The sequence below is a fragment of the Austrofundulus limnaeus genome, unplaced genomic scaffold, assembly GCF_001266775.1.
Source record: "Austrofundulus limnaeus strain Quisiro unplaced genomic scaffold, Austrofundulus_limnaeus-1.0 Scaffold793, whole genome shotgun sequence".
Classification (NCBI taxonomy): Eukaryota; Metazoa; Chordata; class Actinopteri; order Cyprinodontiformes; family Rivulidae; genus Austrofundulus; species Austrofundulus limnaeus.
Genome location: NW_013953195.1, coordinates 34107 through 39065, shown reverse-complemented (window position 1 = coordinate 39065; position 4959 = coordinate 34107). Strand labels below are relative to the sequence as shown.

The 4959-nt window shown below is 36.0% G+C and overlaps 1 protein-coding gene across 2 annotated transcripts in view; it reads left to right on the top strand.

The window, feature by feature from the left end:
• Window positions 1-234: 234 nt before the first annotated feature.
• The window catches only part of rab14l (RAB14, member RAS oncogene family, like), a 14145-nt gene continuing 9420 nt past the window's right edge, over window positions 235-4959 (top strand). The window contains exons 1-2 of one of the 2 annotated variants that reach the window (XM_014028660.1): window positions 235-373; window positions 454-543. The gene's annotated coding sequence lies outside the window, so the exon portion shown is untranslated. The remainder of the gene's footprint in view (window positions 374-453; window positions 544-4959) is intronic. The other variant, XM_014028659.1, reaches the window with a different exon arrangement.

Genomic DNA, 4959 nt, shown 5'->3' with positions numbered 1-4959 from the left:
TTTTTTTTTTTTTTTTTTTTGCAGTCCTCCAGTAAATATTTTGGAAATAAATACAATCTGATGTGATTCAAGCATTATGTTGTAATCATATTACCTAATAATGATTACACTTATTTCCTCACTACCTAACCCTTCAATCCACCTGTGAAGATGTCTGCTTTTTACCAAACAGTGCATACACTCACATCATTGGTCCACAGAATGCTAACTGCTAAAGCAGGTCCTTTGTCCCAGAAGCCCATTGAATAGAGCGGAGGAAACCCTGTGCCCGAGAGCAGCCATCTTGGATAGACAGAGCATATTTGAGCCAGGAGAACTTGCAAACCTCCTCTGAACATCTCCAGAACTCAAAGCTAAAAAGATTAAATTCCTGGTAAGAACAGATGATGGGAATTACTTAACACACCCTTGCACACGTGCTATGTCTAATAAAACGTTTTAATCATCAAACAGTAGGAACTGTGTATGTAGCTACAGCTGTTGTTTGTGTTGGGCAGTGGAGTCGGCTAAAGGAAAGCTAACGGAGCTTGCTAACAATATCAGGTAGATAACTCTTTTAATACGAACTGTCAGCCTTTTGGTAGTTGGAAAATTAGGTTGTGTACGAGACATGACTTGCTCATCCTAAATTATTTAGCAAAATTAGCAACGTGTGTACCATTCGCTGATAATTTAGCATGCTAACGCTAGCTAGCTATCGGAAGATATGACGGCTTTTTGTTGAATAAAACTGAGGCCAAGTTTGTTTTCGAGGGTAGATATTGCGACAGACAATATTAATATGACTTTACACTTTCTGGTAGTGACAATAACATTACATTATGATGTTAGTAGGGCGTGTTGTCAATGTTTACGCGTTTATGTCAGGTTATTAGCTGGAGCTATCGCAAACCTAGCTGTCAAAAAAAGCTAATAAAGCAGTGTTAGTTTTATCGGATTCAAACATGCAGCTAAATGGTCACGCCAGCTTCTGTATTTGTTTTCCCTTTCACTGCTTAACGTTGATTTCCTATGTAAATGATTGAAAAAAACAACACCTTTGTCTAACCAGTGCTGTCATTTTTACCGGTTATTGCTAACATAATTGCCCGAGGAAAATCTGTGTCAAAACAATACAATAGATTCGATACTACAGTCAAGTTTATTGATTTTACAGTCTGGGATCATTCATATTGCTTGTGAGGAAGTGAAATTGTGATCTTTAAGGACAAGGGGTTCATTGCCAGTTAGCGTACAGTGTGTTAAGCTTTGCTTGTACACACTGCAGATGTCTAGGAACACAATTTGTCCCCAAATAATTTGACATGGATTTGGAAGGTGGTATAGCTGTGGGGGCATTTAGCCTTAAAGTGTTGCATTGTTTCTGCTTTTAGTACCTCTGCTCTGTGCACAAACAAGCTTTTTCTTGAACTATAACAAACACTTTTGCTTTGTGTGTTTTTTATTTATTTATTTTTGCATTGATTGTCTAAATATGTCATCATTATGAAATTAAAGACATGTTTTAAAGCAATGCAGTAAATTGCTCAGATCTCTTCTATAAATGTGATTATCGCTTTACATTACTTCCAAAGCTTTGCACAGTGTCGCATGATTTCAGCAGTCAGCAGGTCTGAACACCATTCCAATATGTTGCCTATGCAACCTGATTTCTGGTTTGAAACACAGGACCTTGGTTAAAAAGAAGATGAAGCAAGTACAAACTGAAATAATTCTGTAAATGTGTGGGAAATGTTAATAATTTTTGAAAACTTCATCCTTTTTTTGTGCATGTCTTATAAAGCTCATCTAGGCATTGCACATTGCCTATCTGTATTTCAAAATGCATGTTTTGAATTGAAGATGAGCAGAATTGGACCATTTATTTAATTATTATTTGTCCTTGGTGTGGTTTTTGGATGTATACATTCAGAGCTGTAGCCTCAAATGTTTTCTGTCACAAGGAGAGCACCCGTGCTTTCTAAAACTCATCAAAACTAAATTGAGGTGTGTCTGACTATTTCAAGAGGGAAAAATTATTTTTAAACATGTTCAAAATTCAAGTGACAAGCTATTCCTTCAGTGACTGCTGCAAACCTCTGCAACTCAAGCAAGAAAACTGAGAAAGCCCACAGATATACAGATGTACTTTGGAGACTCCCTTGCGAATGCAGTTCACCAAACAGTTGCAGACCAGGGAGAAGGTATCTTTATCCATCGACGAGACTCAACAGTTGCCAACAAAACGGCAGAAGAATCTGGCACAGTCAGATAAAATAGTCAAAAAACAGAAGTTGGAAATGATAAAGCTAGATTTCGGCTTGCTTTTTTCAGCTGTTAATAGTACATTTTGTCTGAAGCATGGCAAATTAATTTTTAGAATGGTTTTCTTGCACTATACATGCAGTAAATTCCTGATGAAAAAACATGTACAATAGGTTACCTTTAGGCCCAGGTCTCCCTTGCAAAAGAGATCTGTGATCTCAGTGGGATTTGCCTGGTTAAATAAAGGTTAATAATTAAATAAAAAATAAACTTTTATAACTCGTAATTTAAATGATTTAGTTTTTTTTTTCTATGGGGACTGATTTTAAGAGGAGGAAAGGCTGTGGAGCGAGACTCAGCATGTTGCCGAATAATAAGAACGCTGAGGCTGCAGTCTGGTGTCATGGTTTCAACTTGTCTACTTCTTGATAGATACTCATGTTGTTCATTTCTGTGAGCTCACATGTAATTGTTCCCCCTGCCTGAGCCATTTATTCTCACAGATTATCTCTTCACCACATATAGAAAAAGAGTGGCCACAAGAGAATCATGTGACAAAAGGCAACCTAGAAAAAAAAGCCACAAATCTTTATATTCCCAGAATGCCAGTAGTGTTTAAATTCACTGTTTTTTTTTTCTTTCAGATTTGAAAAGTCAAATACTGAATCATTGTGTGAGTCATGCTCATTGTGGTTTTATGCACTTCCTTTTTGCTGATTAGGCTGTCAAGTCTGTAAACAAATAAGATATAATTAATTAAGGGGAAAATATATTATTAGTCTATCTGAAAAATGTGCACATAAACAAGTTATTTGCTTTATTTGGTCTACTTTGATCATAACTCTAAGGCTAAAGTAACAACCTAACAAAGATAAAATGAGGTTTGGTATCCAGATGGCAAATGGATGAAACAAGTTGAAACAAACTGTTAACTACACTTTTGTTTGCCAGAGTTATTGCCAAATACTGGGTCAAGTTGCAAAGTTTGTTGAAGCCCATTAGTGTGGGCCAAGTCTCAGACCACCAGCTAAAACAAACTCACTCATGCTACTTTTAGCTGTGCAAGTTGTTTACAAAGTTTCTGTCCAAATCTTATAAAATATTTTTGACGCAAACTGGCAGCTTCCCTAGAAAGATTACGTGTTCTAATTGACATTTTATAATGTTTGTGAATAAATGTGGGGTATTTTCTAATTAAAGGATTGAACATGACCCAACTCTGAATAAGTGGATTTTTCTCAAGATCTTTCATAGTTTTCCTTTTGGACACATTGGCTTCTTTACCACTGATTATCAGTCCACCGTTTTCAGTGGAATTTTGTTTTGTGTGTTAAATCACCTTATTTTGACTTAGGAATCATTTGGGTGTAAAAGGCTCCTAAATTCGAACAATGAACAAGTGTGATTTATCACAGTCTGTATGAACAATTTAAAATGGCTCAAATGGTTTTGCACAATAGGGTTGGGCATAATCGTATCGTGTGCAATTAATCGTCAGAAAAACATTAATCGATTAATTTTTGGCACGTGACGATTAATACGATTAATGCCACCCGGCAGACAAACCGCTTGGTGCTCCTCTCTGTTTCAAATATAACAAACATTTTAAAAAGTTGTGTAATTTATTTATCTACCAGCACAATTTAAAGATTGATGTATAGCCTGAAGTCTGTAATTTTGACACCATTTGGAACAGATTTTTACTAAGAGCCAATTCTCTCCCTATAAATTGGTCATGTGACTAGGATATAAGAGTATCCAGGGACTCCGGGGGGATTAATCGTCAAATCAATCGTTATCGGCTGAATACCACAATTAATCGTGATTAATTTATTTGCCAATATTGCCCAACCCTATTGCACAATGACTGGACTAAATACAACTTTTAAAAAATCAGTTTTTATAACATTCTTGGAAAATACTCATGGAACTGTTGCTCTTACGTCAAATTTGCAAAAAATAAAAAGTTTAGCTCCTGTTGTTGAAGTAGAGACAAAAAAAAAAACAAGGTGACCTAATGTTTTGCTCTGTACTGTTCATGCAAGATATAGTTGTGTAATGACATAGCTTATTTTTAAACTTTTCTGCAACTTTCTACATCCTGAACTTGGGAACATGCAGCCCAAATTGTTCAATGTGAATGAGGAGAAATGCATGTGTGTTTTTAAAAGTCACAGTTCTTCAGTTGTCTTCATCTTTGCTAGTTCTGTTCCATTTCCAGAGTAATTCTTTAACGATCATTTTCTTGTACAGAAATTTTGTAGGTTAACTTATCACAGCTCATCTACATTTTTGGTGGTTGTGTCAGTACTGATCTAGCCAGTCAGACGTGGTCGCTGAACTGCAGGTGCATTGCCAGCTCTGAGTTCTGATGTGGGACAGGAATTTTAGTTGCTAAGAAATGCTTTGAAAGATGATACAGTTATCACTGAGTACAAAAACAAACAAAAAAAAGCTTTAAACTGCTTTCTGTTAACTCTAGCATATCTGCCTTTTCCCCCCGATACAATATTATATAGCAGCCACAATTCAGCACAGTTTTAGAATGGTCATTATGTCAGAAAATTGCTTTACATCGTGACATTGTGATGTTAAACACAACATTTGTAGATGGTTGTTTACAGTGGTTTGCAAAAGTATTCATACCCCTTGAACTTTTCCATATTTTGTCACATTACAACCACAAACATGAATATATTTCACTGGAATTTAATG